We start from the raw sequence: 19,242 nt of genomic DNA on the forward strand, positions 1-19,242 counted from the left end.
ATAAAAGACACAAAAGGGCAAGTTTCCTTCGGGTTTTTGAAAAGTAAAGAGGATAGGATAGTTTTTATTATACATAATCCAGTCTAAATAAATAATTAAAAAACCTCCGCCTTTCACACACACACACACATGCACGCACATGCATGCACGCACACACACTCTGAGTTTCTCACACACACAAATCAATTACAAAGTGGGTAAATAGATTAAGCAACTTAAAGTCCTGCAATGTTAAAGGGTATACAGCTCTTGAAGATTGGTTACATGGCTGGTTCATGCTGAACTCAGTGGCTCTTCGGGGTTTGGCGATGAGGCGATTTAAAGATATAGACAGATGGTTTATTTGTCCTTCTCAAGAAAGCAGCTGCAGGGTTGGGTACTTTTTAAAATCTCTGTCAGTGGCACAAGGAGCGTCAAAAACAGCAGACAGGGTTTGCAAATTGTATGGAGAGAGAGAGAGGGAGACCCACACAGGGACCTTGTTTCTTCAGCATCTCATTTGCTTGTGTGCAGAGAAAACAGGTGCTAAACACACAAAGGACTAGCTGGCTTGTCACATGACCTTCTCTTGCCAACTGCCCAGTTACCCTAAATATGGATCTGGGTTAGTGGCTTCCAGATGTATGGCTAACATGATTAAATGATGTCTGGATAAATTCCTTCCACAGCCAAAGTTCCAATGTCCAAGTGATTATGTCTAATGGTTTGTCTCCACCCAGTTGAGTACCCACATGATTGTCTGAACACTTTGCTAATGGGATCGGAGATGGCTCCCATTCATAATCCTTCAAGGCAAATGTTTCAGGTGAGGCTCTGCAAACAGGTTGTCTCCATTTCAACGTCTTTGGAATGTAGAAGGTATGATGATGCAAGTGTGCAGCCATCTTTGACCATGATTTAAATAATTGGAATGTGACTTTAATGTTTTTTTAAAAAAATCAGTTAGTGGTTTCTGCACAGTAAATCCATGAAATCATTTTTTAAATAAAGCATGGTTTCATACACCCTCATCATCCATCTCTGTGATCTCTTTGAAAAATTCAATCAAATTAGCCGAACTCGATTCTCCCTTAACAAATCTGTTTCAATTTTCATTGGTTAATCCACAGTTGTCATGTGACTTGGTCATTTTGTGCTGTATTATCATTTCTAAAAACTTTCCCACCACTGAGGTTAAACTGACTGGCCTGTAGTTGCTGGGTTTATTCTTAAACAAGTGTAACACTTACAATTCTTCAGTCTCTAGCACCACCTTCCTATCTAAAGATGATTGGAAGACTGTGGCTCAATGTATCTAATCCAGTATGGTGACTTATCAACAATAAGTCCAACCAGCCTTTCTAATACCCCGTTTATCAATTTTAGCCCATTCGCTGTCTCAACCACTTCCTCTTTCATATGACTTTGGCAGCATATTCTTCCTTGGTAAAGGCAGATGCAAAGTACTCATCTAGTCTCATAGACATGCCTTCTGCCTTCATGCATAAATCCCCTTCATGGCCCCCAATTGGCCCAACTCCTCCTTTTACCACCATTTTTATCATTTATATGTCTATAGAAGACTTCTGGATCCATTTTATGTTGGCTGCCAGTTTCTTCTCATACAGAAGTTTGTTGCTAATTTCTTTTACACTTTCCCTTTCAATTTTGTATATTCAGCCTGGTTCTCATTTGTATTGTCAACCTGACCTCTATCATATGTAATCCATTTTTAGCTTCATCTTACCCTTAATCTCTTTTGTCATCCAGGGAAATCTGGATTTGTTTGTCCTACCTTTCCCCCTTGAGGGAATGTACTTCAACTGTACCCAAGCTATTTTTTTTAAAAGCAGCCAATGTTAAATTACTGTTTTTATAGCCAATCTTTGAGTCCAATTTCTTTGGGATAGATTCATTTTCACCCCATTGAAATTTTCCCTTCCCTAATTAATTATTTTTAACCTGGATTGCTCTTTATCTTTTTCCATAGCCAGCCTAAATGTTATGATGCTATGATCACTGTCCCCTAAATGTTTCCCTACTAACGCAGGAGAAAAATGAACAGTGACTATTCAAAGCAACACTGACAAACAGATATGTTCTCAGGTTACAAAATAATCATAACTTCACACAGCAAAGCATTATAATCCTCGAGCGATACCTATTATAATCTACGGATTTAAACTGAGTGGTCTCGATAACAATAAGGCATGTTCCTTTCTGGTGACCATAATTACTACAGTTCTTGGAAAAGGGGGTAATGGTTCTAAAAGAGAAGTGGTGAGAAAAAATGTTCAGTAAGAAGTCAATCGTCAGACTAGAGGGCTAGTAACACATAATATTTATAACTATTTAAATATTTACAAATATTTTAACCTGATGAAGAATTGTATATACATTACCGATCCATCATCAATTACCTAATGTTGGTTGGAGCTTTTTATAAGGAAGTTTCTTTATATGTGAATGTATCAGTGAATTAGACTACAAGACATTAATGATTATGTTGCAGCTTGGACACCTCACCTATAATTACACAACTGATGAATAATGTTTGAGAATAAAATTATACCTTTATACAGGCATAGCAGTCTGATGACACAATATTAGAATTGCAACTCATTGCCTTCCAATATAGGAGTATTTGATACGCTGCACACATTGTGATAGATGGTGAATAATTAAATTTATGCCTTAAAGAGAGTAGAGCTTCCATTAGTCCCTGTTGGTTCTATCAGCGCAATCATCTGAGCTAGAGCAAAAGATTGGGGAATATTGAACCTCAATATGTCAAACATAAATTGAGTTTCCACAATCTTTAATGCTGGTTTAAAAATAATTTCTCTTGCAGCCAGCATACAAAACTAGCCATTGAAATAATGAGCATGGCAGGATTCCATTGATTGCACATGTTGTTGGTGCTTCTATAGAATTTTCAAAGTGAGTTTGTTTTCTTAGATACAGAGGCGCATATTAATCAATACTTAATTTATTTAAAATATGACTAGTGAACACCACTGAAACTAGTAAATTGTTCATTATAGTTTGTTTAAGTCATTTTCAGTGACTTAAAAAGCTACTCACGTGGAGGATTAGACACTCTTATTAAAAATGCTTTTTATGTGATAAACCCATTTTCAGCTGTATTAATAAAACTGCATCAGTTTTAGAGTCTCAACAACATCAATGAATATTTTTTAACGCAAAAGAAATAAATTGGCGATAGTGTTAACCACACTGGTTCATGAAAGATTTTATAATTGTGATCATGCAAATGCATTTTAGATGAAACTCTCAACTGTGACCAGCAATTTGTGCCCAATTTCCCAACTGTGTTTAGAGCAGAAATGTAGGGCGGAATTTATTGGCCCTGCATGGCGGAGCTGGAGCCGAAAAATGTGGCAAGCCATTCAAAGGTCCATGGCTGGGATTTTCCGTGCTCGCCAGTGTTGGGCGTGTTTGGTGGCATGAGTGGACAATATAGCATGATTGATTTCACGATGGCGTGAAACCAGTTCGCAATCGTCCGCTCAGCCATTGACGGTGGGCCATGATTCCTGCCATCAGACAATGGGAACCTCACTGTAATACATCTTTTTTTTTATTCATTCACTGGATGTGGGCTTCGCTGGCTGGGCCAGCATTTATTGTCCATCCCTATTTGCCCTTGAGAAGGTGGTGGTGAGCTGCCTTCTTGAACTGGTGCAGTCCATGTGGTGTAGGTACACCAACAGTGCTGTTTGGAAGGATTTTGACCCAACAAGAATGAGTGAACAGCAATATATTTCCAAGTCAAGATAGTGAGTTACTTGGAGGGCAACTTCCAGGTGGTGGTGTTCCCATCTATCTGCTGCCCTTGTCAGCATATAATTATTGGGCCAGCCCACCGGAATCATCCCCCCCACCTCACTGGATCACCCACCCACATCGGCGGGAAAGCACGCCTACGTGTTTTACAACATAAAAGGTGTGCTAAAAACAAAAAAAACTGCGGATGTTGGAAATCCAAAACAAAAACAGGGTGGGGAGGGGTGTTGGGCGGGGGGAGAGAAGTGGAGGTGTGCACTTGGCAGGCTGCATTTTGAGGGGAATTTGGAGGTGAATGCACAGTAACGTTGTGCAGCGCTTGCCAGAATCACCTGTTGGACTTCAAGCTTAAGGAGCTTTGGTGGGGGGTCAAGGGCAGCCCTGCAGTTGAATATAATGCACAAACATTCGGGGTGGAGGTAGGGTGGGCAAGGGAAACCTGTATAAAGTGATCATTCCTCTGCAACTGAGACAATTCAGGCGCAGCCCCATTGATGCGATTGGAGTCAGGCTTCTAGCTTATCAGCCCACTCAAGCAACGCAGAGGCATCAAAGTGCCACCAAGTGCTCCAGAGCTCTGCATCCCTCGAGCACAGACTGCAAAGTCATGAGCATTTTAGTGGACTGCAGAACAGTTGGATGATTGCACATGTTGTACAATTTCCTTGCTAAAGCTGGCCATGTCGCAGTCACTGGTGGAGGCGCTCAGTGCCCCTTGCAACGTCAGCATCCTGGTTTGGACCAGCTTCCCCCATGGTTCAAGCTAACAGTGTAACCTTGCAGCGCAGGTTAGGAGAATGCCTGCGCTTGAGCTGAGAGCACAGCCTGCAGTCCAGTGAGCAAAACTGCTGTTAATCCGTTGGGTGGAGTGAGGCGGAGGTGGGCGTGGTTTCTGGCAGCCTTGGAGTGCACTAATCTCTGGCCATTCAAGTGGTGACCAGCACTCTACGTGATGCTTTAAGGGGCCTTCACACTTACCCAGGACAGGTCCTTAGTACACCCATGCTAACCCTCATGTTTCCCTCTTTCATCCTGCAGGAGGAGTACATCAGGATCATGGAGACTGGTGAACTAGCTGTATGTCTGACGGCCTGCAGAGAGTGAAGATAATGGAGGAGAGAGTGACTGAGGCTCCTGGCTGCGCAAAGGCAGGAGCAACAACCTTAGGAAGAAGGGGTGGCTGGGGCCCCGGCTCACGCTGCTGAAGAGCCACAGCGAGCCATTGCTGGTCAGCACCTAGCGACACCCAGGGCCTATTGACGGCACCTTTCATTCTTGCAGATGATGGAGAACCAGTGTCGCTGACGACTGTGAATGTCTTGGGAACTGGTCGGTCACCTCTGCTGCCTGCTGCAGGATATTGGGGCCAAGGGGACATGGAGGGCATCCACTGCCAGTGGCTGTGAAAGTGACTGCAGGGCTCAATTTTTACCCTGGTGGCTCCTTTCAGGGCTCCACAGGTGACCTCTGTGGGATATAACAAGCCTCCACCTACAAATACATCGATGAGGTCACAGATGCCGTCTTTGCGAGGGCACATAAATTTATGCATTTCGCCCGGGACCAGGACAGCCTGGATGCAGGAGCGATTGGATTCACCCAGATCTCTGGTTTCTCACAGGTGCAGGGTGTGATCGTCTGCACTCATGTTTTGCTCAGGTCTACGGCGCAACAAGCGGTCAACTACATCAACCACAAGGGCTTCCACTCACTGAACATGTAAGTGGTATGCAACAACCAGAAAGAGATCCTGCAGGTGTGTGCACGCTTTCCAGGGAGCATGCACAGCGCCTACATCCTCAGTTGCTCACAGATCCCTGGAGTCTTCCAGGGTCCACAGAAGTTGCACGGATGGCTCCTCGGGGACAAGGGCTACCCGCAGAGGCCGTGGCTGATGACACCCGTGCAGCGGCCGCAGACTGCAGCAGAGAGACAATATGATGAGGATCATACTGCAACTCGTAACTCGGTGGAGCAAACCATCAGGATGCTGAAGATGAGGTTCCAGTACCTGGACCGGTCTGGTAGAGCCCTGCAATAGAGTCCACAGAGGGTGTCACGCATCATCATCACCTGCTGTGCCCTTTACAACCTGGCACCCCAACTGGGAGACAAGCTGGCTGAGGAGGAGGTGGAGGAGTTGCACGTCTCCTGTGGTGAGGAGGACACTGATGGGGATGAGGGTGAGGAGGTCCTCGAAGGTGACGATGACTTTGGTGAGGCTCTCACACTGGCTAGACGAGGCAGGCACACTAGGGAGGTCCTCATTGCTGTTTGATTTGTGGAGGATGACTATGACATGCAGTGAGGTGACCCCATAGATCCTCATATTGCATCTATGAACATTTGACTCCAGTCTGGCTTATGGCAGAGCACATACTCTCTCTAAGGATGCACCTATCATGGAGATGCAATGGAGGCCCTAATTGTCGCTCAGTTGCAGGAGGATGATGATGACATGCAGTGAGGACACTCCATAGGTCTTCACATAGCCTCTGAGAATGTCTGACTCCTGTCTGGCCGAGGGCAGCTCACTTGTGCTCTGTGATCACGGTCATATCATAGTGACACAGCCATTAAATTTTAAAAGCATCTGATCCATGGTTCACCTTCAGTATCTGACCCCTTCAGGAGCACAGTGTAACTGGTAACAGATGCTGAAGAGATGGGGCCAACCTCACTTCAAAGATGCTGAGAGGACACAGAGAGAATGAACGAACTCTGTGACGCCTGCCCACAACATTCTGGCAGCAATGACAAGCACCATCAAGATGCAGGCATCAGTAATGTTTCCAGGGAGTGTTAGGCTGGACCATCACTTTGGTCTGAAGGTTGCACAGAGCACAGGGAAGAGGCCCTGGACTGAGACACCTGCCTTTATCTTGTACAGAAAGGTTTCACATCTGAGTGACAAGAACACTGCTCATCAGAACAAGGAGCCACAGGCAGGGAGACATTCTTGGCTGTTTATTGACAATAGTGAACATTATGTACAAGTGATTAACACCCGTACCCAGGCTGTGCAACTATATCTTATTAACTTTACTAACTCTGTCGCTATGTCTTGGTGCTCCCTGGACATCCACAGCGGAGGTGGAGGCAGCCTGCTGACTGCGACGCCCTGTGATGACCTTGGCAAGCGTCCTCTGGAGAGCCAAGACTTGGAGGGCTCCAGCTGCTTTTGGGGTCCTCCTGTGTGACAATGGCACCCTCCTCAGCATGTGGAGCTGGAGCTGCTGAGGTCACAGGAAGAGGGGATTTGGATGGGCCAGAGACTCCCAGCGTCACCTGGATATATGGCCCCGGAATGTGCACCTGCTGATCCTCCTCCCTGTAGGTACCCGAGGGCCCCAGGCCGAATCCTTGAGGAGAAGTTGTAGCTGGAGTGAGATCGAGCTGACCAGCACCCTTCTTGGATACACAATGTTGGAGGCCAGCTGTGGCATCAGCAACAGAGTTGAGCCCACACAGCAGTGCAGGAGTGACGTCCTGGGCCAAGGTCTCCATGGCAGCTGCCACCCCACCAGTTTTGACCTCAGTGCATTGGCAAACCGGTGCCATCACCTCAGCTTAAAGGTGGATGGACTCCTCCATCATGCCTTGCAATCTGAGGAGTACAGCAGACATCCCTTCATAATGATCCCGAATCTGCCTTTGCAACTCCAGCAACTGTGACATGACTGAGTCAAGAGGCTCATCATCTGGCTTGGACTCAGCAAATCTCTGGCCTCCAGCAGCCCTCTGAGTGCCGGATACCTGGGAAGTCCCTGCCACCACCTGCTGTGGATCACACAATGTGATGTGCTCACCAGAATGTGATCCCGAGGCTACTCTAAAGCTGGGTCCCAGGGGCGTGTGTCTCTGAGCTGGTGGAGGGTGTGGGTGAGCGCTGTGACATGGCTTCAAGGAGGGTGCCTCCAGATTCCTCTTCTGAGGTGTCTTCAGGACTTGATTGGAGGCCCTGGGTCATGGACTCCATTGGCTATTTCCCAGATGTGCCTGTGGAAGCAAGTGGAGATAATTAATGCATGGTAGTGGCCTGTGAAACAGGACACATCACTCACAGCATGGTTGTCTGATGGATGTTGCACTGCTGGGCCCTCACTTGGTAGACCAGCGCCGACCTCACCGTCAGCAGAGGAATGGTACAGATTCTCAATGGCCAGCTGGATGGCTTTGATTTCAAAGTCCATGAGGACCTTGATCTCAGTCATTCCACACCAGTCTGCGGCCTCTCCCTCTTGTGTGCCAGCTTGTCCTGCATGAATAGAAATGGGGAGAGTGTAAGCAGGATGCCTAACTGGCCAGATGATAAGTCTGCTTGGCCTGTGTCGGTGGTGAGTGGTCCCATTGGACGGGATGAGAACAATGATGGTGAGTGTGAGAGAGTGAACGGTGATGGTCCTTGAACTGGCAGTGAGTAAGGGCCCTGTGGGTGTGTGATGGATTTGTGAGTGTGAGTTAAGAGTGATGAGAAGAGTGACTTACCTTGGTGGAACAGGAGAGATCATTCATCCTCTTGTGGCACTGAGTGGCTGTCCTCTTCTGAAGGGCATTGATGCTGACCACCACTGCCACTGTCACCCAAAGCTGGTTGGTCATGCTGCTGCCCATCCTGCTGCCAGCGTGGGGGTAGAGGACATCCCAGCCAGTCTCCACAGCATCCAAAAGGTGTTCCAGTGACATGTCACTGAAGCTGGATGCTGCAGTCTTTTTGCCTTTCATGGACATTTTCCCTGCAGCAGTTGTGGGCTAGAAGCACTGAGATATGTGCACGCGGCTGGACTTTAAATATGGCGCCTGGTGTGATGAGTCAGCGAGGTGATGGTGGGCAGGCGAATGAGAGCTTGCCCGCCATGGAAACAGACGTCTTTCCTGGGAATTCATAAATAATGTGGCGGGTTTGGGACGATAAGGCGTGGAAACCCGCTACCGCTGCCAATGATAAAATGTCGGTTTACCTGCCTGCACCCGCACTTAGTGCAAATCTGGGACAAATCCGCCCTATTGACATTGGCGAGACCGGAAAATCCTGCCCGGGGAGGGGCTGTAAAATTCCGCCATAGAATTACAGAATGAGGCTATTCAGCCCATCAAGCCTGTGCCAGGTAGTGTTCATCTCATTTTTTTTTGCTTATTTTTGTGGCTGATTTTGAAATCTCTGTGCACGTATTTGCCACCTATTTGCTATTAACTTGCATAGGCTTTATGGGGGTGTAGTTCAAGAAATCAAGAAACAAGTAACAGCTCAGAAATCAGTCACGATCTCTATTGTCTGCAACATTGAAAGGCATTACAATTTAGTGTGTGAAACCTTGATGATTTAAAACAATGTGACAAAAGATCTGATTTTTTTCCCCTGATGTTGTAAAACTATGGGTTGAGTGGAACAAAAGTGGAATTAGTACAATATTCTGTCTTTCAATGAAACATCTTCCAGAGATGAAAGACAAATAAATGGAGAATCAAAACAGAAGAATACACGTGTTTTGTAAATGCAAATAAATCTGCAAGTTCGACAAATCCTTCATTTACAAGGGAAAATGAACCTGATAAAAATGTACATTGGCTTTTATTGTAGCTGTAGTTTGTATTGTACTGTATGTTTTATTTTAAATGTACAAATTTCTGGGGCAGAATTTTTTGCTCGTTGGGCAGCTGTGCGCCCGACCTGAATGAGCATAAAATGACGTGCGATATTTCGGTCAGTGGGAGCGTGTGGGAGTCGGCTGCACCTGCCATTAATTAACAGGCCAGTTAAGGCCCATAAAAACCCAATTGACACAGATTTAAAGTTGCCTGTGTGGTTTTGCACTTGTCGCATGGGCAAAACAAGCAAGCAGCCAGCCGACAATTTGCAAAACCTCATCCACAGGTGGGATAAAAGGGTTAGCAGAATTGCCAGTGTGAGTAGTGAGGAGTTTAGGAGATAGTTTGTTGCTAGTGGCTTATTGGTACTTGGAAGCTTCATCTCTGTTTGGGGCTTCATTCTTAGCCTTTCCAGGCTCCATTTCAGAACCCTGAGGATTCAGCCCATGTGGACCTTTCCAGGTATCAGACAGCCTTCTGTACATCTGGCCATGGGGATTGTGGTCTCCCCTGGAGGCACGTCCTCTGAGGAGGAAGAGAGGGACAGAAGGGAGAGGAGGCCAAGTGTCCCTAGGTAGCTTCCAGGGGAGTGGCCTGTGGGAGGAGAGGCGCTGGCACAGGGGGCACAGGGCCAGCAGGTAATCCCAAGACGGAAGGGACTACAGAAGACACCACTATCAAGCTGCCAGGGTTTACAGACGATGATGCAGCTGCCTCAATATGTCCAAGGTGCAATGCTGAAGAAGGGTCCGCCTCTCAAGGGAGAGCGTGACCTCCATTTGTCAGATGATTGAGCCTGAGATCAGTTCCAACTGTGTGGGTGGACGCCCCAGGCCAGTGGCTCTGAAGGTCACAGTGGCCCACAAATTCTTTGCCAGGGACTCTTTCCAGGAGTCAGGGGGGATCCATGTGAAGTGTCCCAATCAGCTGTCCACCGTTGCATCAAACTGGTGACTGATGCTCTGTTCAGGTAGGTATTGACTTTCCTTCATTTCCGTATGGACAGTGCTAGCCAGGCTGAGCAAGCCAGAGGCTTTGCAGGGATTGTTGGGTACGCCCGTGCACAGGGTGCCGTCGACTGTACACGTGTGGCCATCAAGGTGCCAGCGGGTCAGCCGGGTGCCTTCATCAACAGGAAGGGATTGCACTCCATGAACGTGCAGATAGTGTGACCACAAAATGCATATTCTGCAAGCTTGTGCAAGGCACCCAGGCAGCACCCATGATGCTTTCATCCTCCGACACTCCCAGGTGCCAAGGCTCATCAGTGTTCCAGCCCGACTGGATGGATGGCTGCTGGGTGACAAGGGCTAACCCTTAAAAAAGCGGCTTATGACACCTATCCCCCACCCAAGAACAGAGGCAGAGCAGCGTTATAATAGGAGTCATGCCTCCACAAGAGTGGTGATAGAGAGGACCATAAGTCTTCTCAAGATGCGACTCTGATGCCTGGACTATTCAGGGTGCACTGCAATACCCCACCCAGATCGTGTGTCACTGATTGTGGTTCTATGTTCCGCTCTCCACAATCTGGCACTGCCAAGGGGGGACCCACTGGACCCACTGGAGGAAGAGGATCTTGATGCAGCTCCACAGGCCACAGACGATGAGTCCAGTAGTGAGTCAGAAGAGGAGCACAGGGAGGAGAACACTGAGGGTGTAGAGCCAGACCTCAGAACCTCCAGAGAGGCAAGGACACCAGGGATGCCTTGATCCAATGCTCCTTCAGTTAGGCTGCCAAATAAGAACTACCACCTCATGCCAGGGCTGCCGCCACCATCTCAGATGTCTGAAATGACCCTTTCCTTTGCCCTCAAGATATACTCAGTGCCTGTGCAATAAAATTTCAAGTCATCCACATCCAGCATTACATATTGGCATACCTGCATCGACAAAACAAATAAAGCATACTCAGGCCAATAACACAAAAGCAAATTTAATATAATGTTGGCAGTCACAGATTATGAACATAACAATATCAGGTGTTGATAGTCACACCGTTAAAAAAATGAAAAAAGTGACATAACAGAAGATCACCCGTGACCAGTCCCTCTTGTGCTTAGGCTGCTTTAAACTTAAGTTTACAGATACTACATTTAGGTGCTCCCCCGTCGCTGGCACCGGCATTGGAGACAGCCTGCTGACTCTGTTGTCCTGTTGGCCTTGATGATCTTGGCCATCATCCTCTGACCAGTGGTGTCTGTTCTGGCCCTGCTTGGGAGGGAGCGGCCAGTGCCACGGCTGGCATCTCCCCATTCATCACAGCCTCATCAGATGCCATGAACACTGGAAGAGGGGCAGAGGAGCTGCTGCCATCATACAGAGTGCCCTGAGAGGAGCCCACAGAGGCAACAAGCAGCTTGTGCGCCAACATGAGGTCACTCTGGACCTCCTGCGTTCACCATTGATGGGCGGGCACCTAGCTGGGATACTAAGTGCCTCATCCATCTCACACACTGACACTGACCAGTTGAGTTCATTGTTTGTGTGAGGACTTGCAGATCCAAGCACAACCCCAGGAACCCCTGGAACTGATTCTGTTCCTGGAGCAGCCTCTCCATGAGTGTCACCACTCTCAATGGAGGAGGCAGTGCGCTCGGCCATGCGGATCGGCGCAGTGCTTATGCTCTGCATGGACTCCTCCACAACAGAGACCATGGCACGCATACCCTCATGGATCTCCGCCGGATCCTCCCGCACATCCCGCTAGACATCCAGCATCTGCCGCCTAATGGACAACTCCAGAGGCTTATCATCTGCCTTTAACTTAGCATCATTCTGGCCTCCAGCAGTCCTCCGTCTGCAGGCGCCATCGGCACTCTCTGCCTCCGCCTGCACTTCAAGCGGGTGTGAAGTGCCCTCACCACTGTGCACCAACAATCTAGCCAAGGATTAATGCTCACCGAGGTGCTGATATCTGCGCTGGTGCCTGGTTCATTGAGCAGGTGTGTGACACAGGTGCTACAGGAGCCTAGTGGTCCTCCGGTGTCAGGAGTAGCTCCTCGGGGTCCTGCAATTGGGTGCTTGGTGGCAAATCTAAGGGAGAACAAGGAGATGTCATTAATTAAAGTCATCACACTGTCACTGTGCAAGCCAGGCACCCTGGTGAGGCCATGGAGATCTGCATCATGGTGCCATCATCTTTCAATGATCAATAGGGACTCCAGTTTGAAGGCTCCAATCAATGATGAGACTACACAAGATTGTTTGCACCATCCAAAACTCTCAGCTCATTGCACTGCACTCCTACCTTCGTTTGACACCCAAGCATCTCCGCGGCCAGTTGATCGAGGTGCGCGATGCCTCTCGAGCTCCAAAGCCTCCTGCTTGTACCAGGAAAGGATGAGGAGATGTGGGGGTCCTCCACCGGTTCGTGGCCTCTCAATATTTTTATGGGATGTCTTCTCCTTTAAAGGACAGAGGAGCATTGATTAGTCCACTCTCTACCTCCAGCACCATTGAAGCCTGGCCAACCTCAGTTGAGGAACACCATGCAGGGCACATCCGAGTCATGGCCCTCGAACCATGAGGCACTCAGTCCAAGTAGCCAGGGCTCACCCCCTTGGCCAGCTCCGACGGCTTTGACAGTTGGCACTCAGATTCTAACAACCCTCAGCTCCATGTTGGGGACGCTCAGACCTTAACACTTCAGCACACTGATCCATGCCAACACAGTACTCACCCTTCCCGAGCACAGCAGGTCATTAAACTTTTGCAACACAGGACCCAGGTGCGCCGCACAATGCCATGGCTGCTGACCAGCGCTGCCACCTCCTCCCAAGCTCTTTTTGTGAGATGCGGTGGCTGCCTCCTTCTATCCCTGGAGAAAAGGGTGTCCTTCCTGGCAGCCACCTCCTCCAGGAGGACGGCAAGGCACCCATGTGAAAATCTGGGGGCTGAGTGCCCAAGCAACCTCACTTCCTGCCTGGCATCTGCGTTTGGGGCCATTTCCTTGCAGCAACTCTGTGTCCAAAGCAGGCAGCCTCCCTGGGGTTGCCTGTGGTGTTTTTGAGCTGGCCCCCAGGTCGCCACTGGACCCAACGGCCGACAGGCCCCCATCCCCACCTGCCCCTTCTCGAACATTCAGTAGCCACCGTTCACAATAGGCGGGCCTTGATTGGCCCTCCAGCGTGAAACTGCGGTTGCGGCCTGATCGCGGGTGGCAGACTGTTTCACAGCCAGGCCCGCCTGATGACCGGAAAATCCTAGCCTTAGATTATACTGCCAAAAGCAGAGCTCTAATAGGTACAATTAAACCATGCTTGTATCAGTGACTTACTCTGATTAAACAGAGGCCTCCCAGTTGCACTTTAAGGAAGTGTGCCATGGAATGATTTGTAAAAAGAAATGAGAAAGACAGCTACTTTATCCTGCTTATCATACGAGTCAGACAACAAACTCATGATTGAATTTCAGTATATCTAGGCTGCCAGAAAAATGGTCCAACAGCCAATTTTTGCTGTAGATAAGAGATAAATAAATTATACAACAGCAGTTGGACACAATAGGCTATATATACTGCAATCTGGCAGCTCATGTTGCTGGGAATCTGAAACATATTATTTAAATATCTGTGTGATTTTCATTTTGGAAAACCATACAGACTGGAATCATCCTTTCTTTCTCTCAGTGTTGATCCTCAAAATAAAAAGCACTGAGGAAGGATACCAAGAAGTACATCAGATCCTAACACCTGACTCCAATGATGGAATTTGGGAAGAGAGGAATCCTGGCCTTATCTTCACCTTTCCTCATGCTAACTATTGGGTTGTCATATTCATGGACTGGCATATAAATCCGACTGCTGTACTAAAATCTAATTCTGATACTGGGCTAGCTCATACTATGCTAAAACTTATACCAATCAACCTGGTTTACCATCATTACCTGAGGAGGATGTGGGGTGGCGAGGAGGCTGGGGTGATGTGGAGCCAAGTGCCAGAATTCTCTATATATCACTACCCTGGAAGCCCATAACAAGTTTCCCACATTTTGGCTTTTGATAGAATCATAAAAATATTTATTTATTGACTCAGGACAACTAAGGATGGATAATAAATGTGACCTTGTCAGCATCACCCACATCCAGAGCTAGAAATGAAAAGCTGCTATTGTAATTTATTGCTGCATTCAGTAGTTGACTGGCAGATACTAAATACACTTGTATGATGCTGTTCCATTGTATAGATTTTGTTGAAAATAATCAAATAAATCCATAACTTTTCTTGATGGAAGTTTTCAGTTTACTCTAAGTGACATGCCTTGTTGGCAGTACAACAGAATTAGATTTCACAATGCTTATTTTCAAATCGTTCCCAACTGCTTGGGTTGATTGACTGAGCAGTTTTACTGACAGCCCTACCTTGGTGGAGTGGGTGATGGGAGAGTGGCTGCTTGAGGGTTTGGAAGAATACAATACATTGGTTTTCATGCGGTTTAAAACTTTGTGCTGAACTTTATAACTCAGAGCATTGTCACTGTAACAGAGGATGTGAAAATATATAACTTACCAGTTTAATTGCTGTTAAAATTTAAAGTGGTTAAAAATCTACATTGTAAGGCCTGGTTTAAACAGGGGTATTGAAGATAAATTAATCAACTGGAGAATTAATTTCTTCAGTTGTTTGTATCATGTCACAGATAAATACTATAACTGCTGATGTAACTAAGAACCAAATCTTTGCTGGGTCAAATTTTCATGTCCTAAATTAATGTTTTTCCACTTGTCAGACTGGAATGCTTTTGATACAATACATTTAAAAAAATCCCTAATCTAAATGATTGTTAAACTTAATAAAAAAAAATCAACTCAGATCAAAAATGTGCACTGACATTTCTCCCACTGGTCTTAAACCAACTGGCTTTTGTAGGCAGCCAAAACCCCTTTATATTCATTGGCTGGAACTTGAATTGCCCTGTTTGGGAGAGAATTCCATGATCAAGGCAGGGTCAAAGCTGCCTGCCAAAAGTTAGAATTTTAAATATTTGGAGAACTGAGTTGACAGAAACTCTGCTTTCTGGAAATTTGTCCATTGCAAACAAAATGTTGACACCACACTGGATTTACACTCCATCAAGCTTCACACTAGAGCAATGTGCAATTACATCCTCCTAAGGAATCTCAGTCTGCTTCCTTACAGAATTTAGATAGACTCTGACTCTGGAATTATGCAGCTAAGTTTACCATCAGTACAAATCTAAGTCATTTCACACTGACAGTAAGCAGAGTATATACAACCAAATTTCTCTCATATACTGGAAATTTTCGTAAGGTGTTTTTCACCTTGTAATATAATCACAATATTATGGAAGAATGAAACCATTTACAACACATCAGTCATTAGCATCCATCAGGTCAGTGGAAATCTCAATGTTACAATTTAACATAATTTTTTAAAGTGTATAATATTTTCCATTTTGATTCCAGTTTCTGCTCAGTTGATCACTCTCCCCTCTGAATGTGAAGGTTATGGGTTCAAACCAAGTTCAGGATATAATGCTGGATTATAGGTCAACCCTCCAGAGCAGTACTGAGGGACTGCTATATGTTCGATGTACCTTTATCCAAATGTGATGTTAACAGAAACCCTGTTTAGATGTTCCTCTGGCCCAAGTCGGCATTGAATGTCCCATTTCATCTTTTAAAGAAGAGGTCTCCTGCATTTCTGATTCATGGTTCTCCCTCAGCCTAAGACACTTTCACTGGTCATTCACCTCAAAACAATTTGCGGGATTTTGCTCAAATTGAATGCCATATGCTATGTAACAAAAGTAACTGCATTTCAAAATCATTCACTGCCACGCACCATGAGAGAATGTGATAGAGAACGATATAGATATATCAACTTTTATTCTGCCCTGTAGTTGTTTTCAGTGACGTTTATATTCATATTACAGCATTGCTACTGAAGCCTGAGTTGCCGTTGAGAGCAGTTCTGAAATATAAAGCAGCATTGACCAACAGTATCAAGTACTGTGAAGTCTTTTAGCAATAAAAGCCTTGCCACATAAATCAGCAGCTATTTTCAGGAAAAAAACCACCACCTTGAATTCTGAAGATTTTTTTTATTTCTTCACAGTATGTTAGCGTCATTGGCAAAGGCCAATACTTATTGTCTATCTCTAATAGGAGTTGGTGGTGAGCCACCTTTTTGAACCACTGCAGTCTATCTGGTGCAGATATACCCACAGTGCTGTTAGGGAGGGCGTTCCAGGATTTTGACCCAAGTGACAGTGAAGAAATGGCAACATATTTCCAAGTCAGGATGATGAGTGACTTGGAGGGCAACTTGAAGGTGGTGGTGTTTCCAAGCATCTGCTGCCCTTGCTCTTCTAGGTGGTAAAGGTCACGGGTTTGGAAGGTGCTGTTGAAGAAGCCTTGGTGAATTGCTCCAATGCTTCGTGTAGAAGATACATGCTGCTGCCACTGTGCATCTGTGTTGGCGAGAATGAATGTTTAAGGAGGTGGATGGGTGCCAATTAAGTGGGATGATTTGAACTGGATGGTATCAAGCTTTTTGAGTGCTGTTGGATCTGCACTCATCCAGGCAAGAGGGGAGCATTCCATCACATTCCTGACTTGTGAATTGTAGATAGTGGACAGGCTTTGGTGAATCAGCTGGTAAGTTACTCACCACAGAATTCCTAGGCTCTGACCTGCTCTTGTAGCCACAGTATTTATATGGCTGGTCCAGTTAAATTTCCCGTCAATGGTAACTCCCAAGTTGTTGATAGTGGGAGATTGATTCAGCAATGGTAATGCCTTTGAATATCAAGGAGAGATGGTTAGATATTCTCTTGTTGGAGTGGTCATTGTCTGGTCCTTGTGCAGCACAAATGTTACTTGCCACTTATCAGCCCAAACCTGAACATTGTCCTGGTCTTGTTGCATGTGGGCACAAACTTCTTCAGTGCCTAAGGAATTAAGAATAGTACTGAACATTGTACAATCAGGTGCAGCCAGACTCTTTCTATTCCTCCCACCTTTACTATTATTTCCCCTTCACTCCTATGCATCTTTACCTCTTTGCTTTCCAGTGATTCCCTCCACATTTCACCACCCCCTCATTCAAATCATTTCCCCTATCTCTTCATCTTGGGACTGCTCATGATGCCCTGCATTTTCCCCTTTTTGCCTTATTACATACATCCATTCACTTCTTACACCCTATTGACTCCTTTTAAGGGTGGGAGAGTGGGGACTGGGCAGTAAAAAGTTGCCCTCCTTGCGGACTTTACGCCACTGCTTATGTATCTAATTTCCCTGTTGCCCCCGTGCCATTCACCCACTGTGCTTTGCTGCCCTGTGTCCTCTATCCCCCTCATTGTCCCTCACCATATGTAGTCCCCATCTACTCCTCATAGAAACTCTCATTTCTGACTTGAATATTGTGAATCCAACAGGGAAAAGGCAGAGGTCAAAGTTGGGAGGGAAGGGAAAATGCGTAGAGGGGCAGGAGAAGGAGAGGAAAGGAGGAGGGGCAAGTAGAGGATGAAAAATGTAGGAGCAAGGGAATGGGGAAAAGAGGGAAGAGAAAGAGGAGGAGAGAAGGGAAAAGGAGGAGAAAGGGAAAAAGGATCAAAGAGATGGGAAAGGGAAGGTGGGGAGAGAGGAAGTATGGTAGAAGGATGGAGAAGAGGATGGAAGGGAGATGGATGGGGGGTAGGGATTAAAGCTGGTCAGAACATTATTGCAAGGTCAGGAAGAGACAACCTCCATTTGCCAGGGAGAAGCAACGTGATGAAAATGGAAATAGGGGTGGGGGTGGTAGAGGTGGAGGAAGAGGAGGAGTGGTAACCCTCTGCATCATCAGACATTATAATTACTCCAGTAAGGGTGTGGGGAGAAACTTTGTTTTCCATCAGCCTCCAGTTTTCTTTCCTTTCTGCCTACACAATGGGTCCAGAATTCCTTTAATGGGAATGGGGGGAGGTTGAGAGATTGTTCTAGGACAACATTTACTGAATGAGGGTGGGATGAGGAAGGGTTTGAACCCTAAAAGAGATATTTGTTTTGGGAGTCTATTTCACTGTAGACTATAACTCCGTTACACATTTAAATTGAATTTGTGAAGTGAGGAGCTAATGGTCAGGCAGATTATGTGTTTCATGCTAAAATTGTTTGAACTTCTCTTTTCAGTTTTTACTACCTAACAACTTTGTTTTAAGAAACGTTGGAGTCACTGATTCAATGGTCAAATCAAAATTTGGGTTCTGGGTGGATAGGTTTGCAGTCAGGGTTGGGTTGCTGGCAACTTGAGAATTAAAAAAGAATGGTATAAGTTGACTAAACTTTAACTAGCCTAATAACTCACCTTTATAAGATGGCTACAGGGGAAACCAGGGCCAGAATTTTTCGCTGGTTAGGCGCGCGTGCATCCAACCCGAACGAGCGTAAAATGATGTGCGATGACATTGGACGATATGCTCACGCGATATTTCAGTCAGCGGGCCCACACATGAGTCAGCAGCCGATCCATCGACAATTAACAGGCCTGTCAAGGCCATTAAAGATCTAATTAAATTACATTTTTCACTGCCCATCCAACATTACGGTTGGTGGGCAGGTGGAAAGACTAAGCGGCCTTTGGATTTTTTAGGAAGCCTCATCCATGGGCAGGATGAGGTTTCCAACAGCAAATGAAAATTAAATACAAATTTTAACATTTCATTCATAACATGTCCCTGCTCATATCAGAGAGTCACATGAGGGAGCATGTTTTTTAACATTTTAAAATTCTTTATTTTTAATTTTCATAAATCTTCATCCGAGCTTTTCCTTTGCACACCAGCGCACATGCGCAAACTTACGCACTCGCCCTCCTCCCCAGACCACACACAGGCAGCACTGAACGCTGCAGAACATGT

This window comes from Carcharodon carcharias, chromosome 14 (assembly GCF_017639515.1).
Source record: "Carcharodon carcharias isolate sCarCar2 chromosome 14, sCarCar2.pri, whole genome shotgun sequence".
Taxonomy (NCBI): Eukaryota; Metazoa; Chordata; class Chondrichthyes; order Lamniformes; family Lamnidae; genus Carcharodon; species Carcharodon carcharias.